Source organism: Oncorhynchus masou, chromosome 30 (genome assembly GCF_036934945.1).
Source record: "Oncorhynchus masou masou isolate Uvic2021 chromosome 30, UVic_Omas_1.1, whole genome shotgun sequence".
Lineage (NCBI taxonomy): Eukaryota > Metazoa > Chordata > Actinopteri > Salmoniformes > Salmonidae > Oncorhynchus > Oncorhynchus masou.
The window spans coordinates 16,208,208-16,219,242 of NC_088241.1; the positions used below are offsets into that span (position 1 = coordinate 16,208,208).

At 43.3% G+C, this 11,035-nt stretch overlaps 1 pseudogene; it reads left to right on the forward strand.

Annotated features, from left to right (window-relative positions):
* The first annotated feature begins 2,122 nt into the window (after positions 1–2,122).
* LOC135521591 (DC-STAMP domain-containing protein 2-like) lies at positions 2,123–10,243 on the forward strand (annotated as a pseudogene).
* The last annotated feature ends 792 nt before the right edge of the window (positions 10,244–11,035 follow it).

Here is an 11,035-nt window from a genome sequence, read left to right on the forward strand (position 1 = left end):
CTGACTTGAAAAGCAACTAAGCAAACATCATTGTAATCAGAAAAGTACAGCATATCATCCCACTTGATTAAAACACCTGGGCTACCAATGAGGTTAAACCCCTACCTCTCATGATGTCACAGAGGAAGTGGAATCTCATGGACACACACATGTGGTTGATGACTGGGGCTTTGATGGCATCCTGCCACTTGACCTCCAACCACTCCATCCCCTGCTCCACCACATCTGTCCCACAACACAGAAAAACAGACAGTGAGTAATGTTTGTAAGTCGCTCTGGATAAGAGCGTCTGCTAAATGACTTAAATGTAAATGTAAATGTCAGTATCAGTACATTCTCAACTAACTATCGACCAATAACAACCAACTTCAGTCTGCTGAATAGGTTTTTAAATGTAAACCAATAGTCACATCGCATCGTCTCTGCTGCATACAAATTCTGGGCCCTGTTCCATGAAGTCATAGCCATACCTCCCCATGACCTCATATCTGATGCTCTGTAACTTCTTGCTCACACTCTTAGCCTCCTCCTGGAACACTCCATTATCCTCCTGACCCAGTAATGACATGAAGGAAACATTGGGGCATGTCCTTGAAATATCAGTCGATAATGTGAAACAAACCTACTGAACTAATACAATAGTGAACTGTATCACACTAGTGGATACTCAGACTGCTCTCAGGGCATGTCTGCCAGTTATGACTAGCATTAGTGACTTTTCATAGCAGGTTTGGAAAACTTAAGCAGCAGGTTAGGATAATTAGGTTTAGGAAAAGGGTTAGCCAAAATTCACAATACAAACATATCTAGCTAGAACCAGGCCTGGCCTGAGGACAGTCTTGGTTTCCACTAATGCTTTTCTGGCAATAGTGATCCACTGAACATAATGTGCAACTTACCACAATACCCTGCACCACCTCCATGAAGGGCTCCATCACATCCCTCCACATGACCTTGCTGTGTTTGATCTGGAGTTCGATGTTGCACCCCATAGAGAAGGCCACATCCTGGACAATACAGTGGAAGGGCCTGACAGGATGAGAGAACAGGGTGAGCAGAGGATTGCCGGTTTGCACCACTGCTAGCAAGCTATTTGGCAAGTATCAAGGCAATACACTTTTTCCAGAGCTATTTTCAGTTACCCCTATACAAGCTGTAGAGGACAAACAGCATGAGGTACGCCCTGCCACGGTAGCTGAGCATGCTGGGAAAGAGCAGAGGAACCGAGCAGCAAAAGTTGGAGGAAAATGCCACACCCAGAACACATACAGCTTAAAAATACACACAGAGCATGACTAATATGTTTCCAATTTGTTTACTTTACTGATTGACTCCAAACAGTGTTCAATTGCAGTACCACAATCTACTCACCAACAAAAGCATATTCTGCTAAGAGCCTGTTTACAGTGGTCATTGTGACATTGTGGAAGAGACCCAGAAATAAACCCGGAGGGGAGAATTCACAATGAGTTGGTGTAACATCTGTCTTCTGATGAAGAAGGAGACCAAGGTGCAGTGTGATAGGCGTTCATGATTTTTTAATAATACTGAATACCACAACAAAATAACAAAGTTGAACAAAACGAAACAGTTCTATCAAGTGCAGACACTAAACAGAAAATTACCCACAAAACCCAAACGAAAAAGGACAACTTATCCCCAATCAGAGACAACGATAGACAGCTGCCTCTGATTGGGAACCACACCAACATAGAAATAAAGAAACTAGAATGCGCACCCTTGTCACACCCTGGCCTAACCAAGAAAGAGAATAAAAGCCTCTCTATGGCCAGGGTGTGACAGTACCCCCCCCCCACAAAGGTGCGGACTCCGGTCCCAAAACCTGACTCTAAAGGGGAGGGTCCGGGTGGGCATCTCTTCAAGGCGGAGGCTCCGGTGCGGGACGTAGACCCCCCTCCACCCGCAGATCCCTCCGCTTTGTTGACGGCGCTAGTGCATGGACCTTCACTGGAGGAACCAGGCCGCAGATCATCGCAGCAGGCTCCGGACCGGGGACCGTCGCCGCAGGCTCCTTGCCGTGGATCATCACTACTACAGGCGCCGGACCATGGATCATCACTGGAGGCTTCGTGCCATGGATCATCACTGGAGGCTTCGTGCCATGGATCATCACTGGAGGCTTCTTACGTGGAGCCGGAACAGGTCTCACCGGACTGAGGAGATGTACTGGAAGCCTGGTGCGTGGAGCTGCCACAGGGCTTACCAGGCTGGGGAGAATACTGGAGGCCTGGTACGTGGAACCGGAACAGGTCTACCAGACCAGGAAGATGCACTGGAAGCCTGGTGTATGGAGCAGGCACCGGAGACACTGGGCCGTGGAGGCGCACTGGAGGTCTCAAGCGCAGAGCAGGCACAACCCGTCCTGGCTGGATGGTTACTTTCGCCCGGCAAATGCGGGGCACTAGCACAGGATGCACTGGACAGTGCAGATGCAATGGAGACACAGTGCGCAGAGCTGCGCAGGATATCCTGGGCCGAAGAGATGCACTGGAGGTCAGGAGTACTGAGCTGGCACCATCCGTCCTGGCTAGATGCCCACTCTAGCCCGGCCAATGCGGGGAGCTGGAATATAGTGCACCGTACATGGTGCGCATCACCGCATAACACGGTGCCCGACCAGTCACACCCTCCCCACGGTAAGCACGGGGAGTTGGCTCAGGTCTAAACCTTGACTCCGCCAATCTCCCCGTGTGACCACCCAAAAAACTTTGGGAGCTGCCTCTCCGGCTTCGTGCTAGCCGAGACCCCTTGTAAAATTGCTCCCTCCTTGCTGCCTCCGTCTCCTCCCATGGGAGGCGATCCCTCCCAGCCAGGATCTCCTCCCACGTCCAGGATCCTTTCCTATTCAAAATGTCCTCCCACATCCATTCCTCCTGACCACGCTGCTTGGTCTTTTTGTATTGGGTAGTTCTGTAACGTCTGTCATCTGATGAAGAAGAAGACCAAGGTGCAGCGTGGTAGGCGTTCATGATTTTTTTAAATTAAACTGAACACCGCAAAAAAATACCAAAGTTGAACAAAACGAAACAGTTCTGTCAGGTGCAGACACTAAACAGAAAACAACTACCCACAAAACCCAAATGAAAAAGGACAACTTATATACAGTGCGGCAAAAAAGTATTTAGTCAGCCACCAATTGTGCAAGTTCTCCCACTTAAAAGGATGAGAGAGGCATACATGGTCTTCGGCAAAGGTTTGTGCAAAGTGGCCAAGCCGCAATGGAGCGTTTGAGGGGGGTCCTCAAGTGGTAAGGAAATACAATGACATTATTGAGATGCATAGGCTTACTACATAATGTTGTCATTGGTGGGTGAGTGTAGCCTAAATATTTAACCTTTTTGTCAGGGTTCCCAGATGCCCAAGGCGTTGCCCACAAAGCAAGTGCAGAGTTTGGGTGGGTTTTGTTTGGCCTATTTCTCGCCCCTGTGTACGGAATGACTGCACTGTTCATACAGAACCAAGGGCTGTGGTATTGCGTGTGTACCATGATCACCATAGCTTTCCTCTCAGCATTTGGCACGGGCCTCTCCATTCACGTGCGTGCGAATGTTGTGCTCATGATGCCAATGCTGTGTTCAAGTGAGTAGCCTACATATGAAGATTGTTTTAACCATACCACAAAAAAATGGTATATGTGCTGTGCGTTGAAATGCACCCAGCCCAACAGTCAAATCAACACTTTGGCAACATTTAGACAGATAGTCCAATTCTGATCTTTTTACCAAAATAAAAATTAGAAAATATCTAATGTGATTTGTCAAAATCCCAATTACTGTGAAAAAAATATCAGAATTGGGCTGCCTGTCTAAACGCAGCCTTTCAAACAGAGAGAGACAAACGGGATTGATGAAAACTGGATATATTGTTTCCAAGACTGGTGAAGGCACATACAGTAGAAGGGAAAGACCACCATTTTGTATGAAACAGGTGGAGGTGTGTCCATGTCATAGCCTACCTGCAATCAATTAGGGCACACAAACAATTCATTCAAACAGACCAATAAGCTCACAGTTCCAAAATCACATGGTTACCATGGTGATATGATACTGATGATTTGTCTTCCACAGATTATTTGTTTACATTTCTTCCATTGTGGCTAGATGGAGGAGGCCTACAGCTCAATCTAGTGGTAGGGTCGGGGACAACAATTGTTGACAACTAGCATTGTAGCTAAGCCTAACCCTAATCCTTTTCCTAACCGTAACCTCATTCTCCTAACCTGTTACATTAATTCACCTAACCTGCCACATTAGTTATCTTAGCCTGCTATGTAAACATACCATCTGTGGCGACAAATCATCAGTATTACCACACCAGGAATGAACCTTTGTTTGGTTGTAGTACGCCAGAATACCCCACAGGCACCTCCAACCTGTTAACATTTTCCCCTGCTTTGAAAAGAAACATTTACTAAAAATAAAACACTAAGTATGCCATCTTTCATATAGGAGTCGTGAGCAAGTGGCGACGCCTCCACATTTACAAGTAGCTTGCCCACTGGCTCAATCTCTTTAGGACAGTCAGTTTGGAGATGCCAGAAGGGCTGGTCCATATTCTTTCTAGTAGGCCTGTCTAACTTTTTTTGTGCAAAATTATCATGATCTGGCTTATAATGAGAGCCTCAAGGGGAAAAAAATGGGCCGTTGTGGGGGCCTCGAGGGGGGAAAAATGGGCTAATGTGTTAGAAATGCCAGGACCGATTTCAGGTCACATTCCGCCCCTGAGTTGACAAAAGCAGTGCAGAGGTGGAAGATGTGTAGGAAACTGCTGTTTGACTTGACAGGAAAATAAACTCAAGTTTTTCATCTTGGTGCTGAGCAAGTGTGTTAATTAGTGCTAGCTAATTGCTGTAGGCTATGGCATGATATTGTTCTAGAATGTTATTTATGTATGTCCCTTATCGATGAAGAACGATAAAAGAAAAGAAAAGAACCCGACCAGGCGTTCATTCAGGGGTTAAAGTTTTCCATTACTTCTGAGAGGTCGTTTTTTGAGATCAGTGTAGATCCTCATTAACTTGAATATGGATTCATATGGATAATTTCAAATTCATTTATTTGAATAAATTAGGGCAGATACAAATTAACAGTTGAAACAGTTATTCAATGCAATGCATCATAGTTAAGCCAATTTTCAAAGCTATTTGTGATCCAGTTTGCTGATTTCCCATGGCGAGCCATCATGATTGGTTCTCCCCCCCCCCCCCCCCTTGGCCACCCCAGGAAAAGAAAAAAAAATTGGAGAAACGCCCGAGTGGAAGGAATGACCTACAATGCAATACTCAGTACAACAACTTGTTCTGGGTGCCAGTAATGCACTTTTTACATTTTTTTTATTTCCTCACAGTGAAGGGCAAGGACTTCCTCCTGTTCCTCATCTTCTCCATGTTGGTCCAGGGCCCCATGACCAACACCCTGGAAAACTTTGACCGTTCAGCGGACAGCGTGGTGTGTGGGGACGAACTTGCCATGAGCCAGACCCAGCAGGTACGTCTGTGGGCCATGCTTATTCTAGCACTGTCATTATTTGAAGACACTGTTAGTACAGTTACTGTATCTAACAATTTAACTCTCCAAATGAAGCCTTTCATTGATTTCTGTGCCCTCTGCCCCCTGTTACAGCCATTCCCTGAGAAACGTGTTACACTTCCTGGTCGGCATTGGCGAGGTATGTAATGACAAACCGGGCACCCCCTATAAGAAGTGTAACAAGCTGTTTGATGATGCCCGTGATGACTGCATGGAGCTCCTGTCTGCGTTCAACTTCCTTTGTCACGTTGTGGATGGGTTCCGCCCCCTCTGTGGTCTCACTCGAGGTTGGTTGACATGTTATTATTCCATCATACAGTAGAATCACTATCCTCACTCACCCTTACTTCCATCAGCTGTCAGTAGTAGAGGAAGGGTAGCTATTTGTCATAGTGTCAGATGAATAAATTATTGTCCACTGAGAAGCAGGTTCAAATCGCAAGAGTAGGAACCTGGGAGGCTTTAGCACATACAGTATACAGCTGTATCAATAGAGTAAAGGAAATGTGAAAAGGACATCAATCACTGTGGAAGGGGTCTGTTTAAAAATAAGAAAATCTATGGTAGTGTTATAATTAGGTTGTCATATCTGTATTGTCATTGACACAGTCTTCGCTTAATGTTTCTCTTATAGAGCCATTATGAAGGACAACTTTATTAGGGCTTCCTAACCATTACTCCTTGCCTCCTAACCATTACATTATCTGAGATGTTTGGTCTCTGTTTTTAAGTCATTCTCAGCTAGCACATTTGGTTCCTTAGCAGTTCTGGGAATGTACGTTTTTGGTTTTCCATTGGTTGTGGTAATGAAGCCATAACTTTCCTTACCGTTAAGGCTTTTGAAAAAGTTCTGAGAACAGAAGTGAAAATTTCTCTTGTTCTGGGAGCGTACATTTTCAGATTGCAGGGAGGTTCTGAGAAAGTTTTCCTATGGTTTCCTGAAAGTTTTCCTGGCAGGTTTTATTAACGAACTGAAATTATAGGTCATTTTAAGGTAAATAAATAACGTTCTGAGAACATGTTTCAATAAGACTTTTAATAACACTGCTATTTTAGGTTTACTGTTTTGTACTCCATAGATAGGACACTTGGAAATGAATTTGCTTAGGCATTAATCATGCAAACACATTTGTTTTTTATTGTGGCATGGTGTCAGTGAGATTCAAATCTATGATCTTCTGCTCTCTATACTCTCTACTAATACAAAGTCGTACATTTTTGTAAATTCAAACAGATTCTATTTCAAAGGAAACAAGCACTCATTAAGATCAGATGTGGCCAACACACCTGAAAACACTTAACAAGATAGAGGATAGAGAGCTTTATTGATGCAGAGAATGGAAAGTTTGTTTTTTAAACATTAATGTTTTCTTATGGTTTTTATGGAAAGTTTTCTTAATGTTCTGAGAACAGTACTTTAAATAGAACCACGAGGAAACCTGCAAAAAATGTTATGCTGAAGTACTGGAATTCCAATAGTAGAACTTAATTTCCTAACATTTGCTGAACATTCTGAGAAAATTCATTAAATAGAACCATGAGGAAACTTGCAGAAAACATTATGCTGAAGTTCTTGAATTCACATAGAAGAGCGATGTTTCTTAATGTTCTCTGAACATTCGGAGAACATGACTTTAACTAGAACCATTAGGTAACCTGTAGAAAACATTGGAATTCCCACAGAAGAACATTGTTTCTTAACATTCTCTTAACGTTCTGAGAACATTACTTTAAATAGAACCATGAGGAATGCTGTAGAAAACATTATATTGAAATTACCACCGAAGAACATTGTTTCTTAACGTTGTCTGAACAATTTGAGAACATTACTTTAAATAGAACCATGAAGAAACCTATAGGAAAAGTTATGGGAAGATTGCATGCAAAATAACCACAGGATAACCACGCTCTCGCCAAGCTTTAAACAACATATGGTTCTCAGAACATTATGTGCTAGCTGGGTGGTCAGTAGTTTAAAATCTTCTGAAACTCAGTTAAAATGTCCCCTTTTTTTGCACCCAAGCCTGTTTTTTCCGATTTTGGTGAAAAATTGCTGACTACAAATATGTTAGCTCATGGAAAAATAGATCACCCATTGTTGTGAGGTTGACATCAGTGTGGAGGTACAGCACAGCCCTCCTCTCTAGCTCTCTGGAAGCTCTGCGGTGCTCTGTGTTATTCTTTAGCCTAGGAGGGCAGGGTAACTTAGGAGCCAAGGCCTAGTTAAAACCCTCCAGCCCCACACTGCCCTTAGGTTTCCTCTCACATTTCCCAGGAGGAGTGCAGGCGTGAGTCACCCTCCATCCCTCTGCCTCCCCTGTTTTCTTTTCAAATGAATTATTGTTTCATATCCACCGCTGCTCTCGGGCCAGCCAGGAGCCAGCCGGGCACTGGTGACTTTTTAATCCAAACATGACCCGAGGGCCAGAGATGCAACACACTTCCTGGCCCTTGGGAGATCTAGAATGCTGCTCTCAGCATAAAGTGAATGGTGGCATTTCACTTTCTAAACTATGGGTCATAAATCCTATATAATGCTGTCTTATAAACCTGACATGACACTTGGGTTTACTTTTAATGACCGTTCACAATGGTTTTATGAGACAATGACTAGAGCCTGTGATGCAGAGATGCATTTGTCACGTAAATTAGCTAGAGGTTATGTCATTTGTAGGTATGAGGACAGTAATTATCAATACATTCCTCTCATATCAGTTGGTCAGCTGTTTTGCATCATCCCTTCTTACATTGTCGGCCACATGAAGACAAAGATTGCTGCCCGTAAGTAAAGTCCAGAGGTACAAAAACCTTGCCCTATATAATAGTTTCTACTACTTCTCTATTCCAAGGTAGAACATTCTTCAATTCCATAATTCTACTGTTACTCCTTTTTGATGGCCAATCTAAACAGTCACAAATGCACAGTGGCACATTCTTGAAGTGCCTCTTTGCTCTCTTCTAGCAACCATAGCAGTTTTCGAGAAGATGAAGGAGTTTGAGTTCAACATATCAGCCTATATGCACTTTGACATGAATGTGAACAGCAGTCAGATGGTGCAACAGGTGTCACAGGATATGATGGAGGAAGTGTCGGTGGAGCTGGGACATTTCTAGGAAGTGATGGGGCTAATAGCCTACATAGGCCTCTTCCTTCTGCTGCTAATGTACCTACGGTGAGTCTATCTATATTCATTCACATGGGTCATGCAAACAAGGTTTGACAAGGAGCAGTATACTCTATACCAGGGTTTCCCCTGAGTTTGGGAAACCCTGCTCTAGTGTGTGTGTGTGTGTGTGTGTGTGTGTGTGTGTGTGTGTGTGTGTGTGTGTGTGTGTGTGTGTGTGTGTGTGTGTGTGTGTGTGTGTGTGTGTGTGTGTGTGTGTGTGTGTGTGTGTGTGTGTGTGTGTGTTTTAGGGCTGTCCTGTACAAACACAAGTACCTGCACCCGAATGACTTTGACAACACTTACATCACAGAGCAGTTTGAGGAGCTCAACGAGAGATTGGCTAGAGAGGGAAAACCCCCTGTCTAACCGCTCAGCCAGAGAGAGGCCCGCACCTACATCAGACCATGTGAGTGGAGCAGCAAGAATGCACAGGAAAGAGGAGAAGAAAAGATAAATTAATTGTAGGGGGAAGCAGTGTGGGTGTTGATAGAAAAGGTAGGGAGCGAAAGGATATAGAGAAGTTAGAAAATGAGAACAACAACAAAAACATCTAGAAAGGTGAAAAGAGAAAGTCAGTGTAACATTGATGTCATGGCAGTGAAAACACCCACCTAACCTCCAATCCCACACACCCATCTCTGTCCTTTAGTCTCAGTGTACCTGACAGCCAGGGAGCGGCGGACGGCTGCCCTCAGCGCAGTGTCCATTCTCAGGCACATAGCCATAGGATGCCTGGGGTGGCACTGGACCTGGTGGTCTTCTGGATGTTTGACCTGGTGCACTACCAAGCCCATGGGGACATCGTGGCCAGAGGTGAGACAGTCTGGCTACAGGGAAATAGATGATGTTCAGTTCAAGGTTATTTACTGTACTAAAAACATTTAAATCTTACTAGCCACCCCACCCATCAGTGTACTCACAGGTGCATGGTTAAAAACAGGAATAGATGAGAGGTATAATATCTGCATTCGTTATTGCTTCCAAAAAGTATATTTACCTGAATGAAACCAGAAACACTGCTAACAAGCCGAGTCTCAAAACATGTTTGTACAGCTATTTTGTTTGTACACATTTTCTTTGGGCTGTTATTTTGGACTTAGTTATTTTAGACATAACAGTTTATTTTATGAGAGAAAGTGGTTGTTCGGTGTGATGAATAACCTTGCCTGAAACCTGAAGTCTATCAGTTTACCCCATTCTATTCAGTCCAATAAAGGAATTAAACTGGACATCAGTTTCCAATTAAATACTATAGTACAGATTATTCTAATGAAATTGTATATCAAACCATATTTGGAACCAACAACATCATCCAAGACATCGTGTTCTCTCTTTGTGCTCTCTCTAGCACCCATCGTATTGGCAGTGGAAGTAAATGGCACAGGCAATGCCCTGGACATCTTCAAGGACATAGCAGCTGCCTTTGCCATTCTGCAGAAGGGCAGCATCACTGTTCTCAGCAGGAATTGTCTGATTAAGCCTTCAGAGCCAGACCACTCAGGATACATGCTCATAGGTAACACCTAGACTAGTAGTATTTAGTATTTACTAGGATCCCCAAGGCCAAGGCAGCAGCTACTCTACCTGGGGTCCAAACAGGAATAAAACAATTACATGAAAACAAAACAACAGCATACATTATAAATACAATAATACAATACATTATTACTCTTATTACAAATGTATAATATTTACAATACTACATTAAGGGATAATCAACGAGGGGATATGCATTCTATGGAAAATAATGAACGACGTGAAAGGTGTGTTCCACCAAGCGTTAGTGGAGTGGAATTGGCCGTCCTTGGAGGTACATTATTTTCTAGAGAGTGCATAGAGCCACAAATTGATTATCCCTTTTATACCATGGCTATAATTTAACACATTTGGCACTAGAAATATGTTCATTTGTTTCTAGAAATGTATTCAACATCCATTAAAGTAGCTAGCAAGTTTACTAAAGAGTGTCCATTATAACCAAACAAAAGACTTGCTAATTTATCTAACCAAATCATCAGTCCTAGATTGCTGTTATGAAAATCAAATTCAACAATACCGTGCTCAATTCAACTTGCTTTTAAAAGAAGCTCAAACAAAAAACATGTAAAAATGAAATATAGCCAACAGTATGGCTGTCAAATTAAAACCATTCTAACAATATTTCTGATTGTCTTCTCAACTCACCATCACATACTTTTAATGTGGGACAGTCAATTGCAAATTAGTCTGACATATTGTCTCTTATCTCACCTCCACTAATGAGATGGGTGCGTTTGATGCATGTCGCATCGGAGGTTCTCTAAGTCAGGGGGCGTGGTC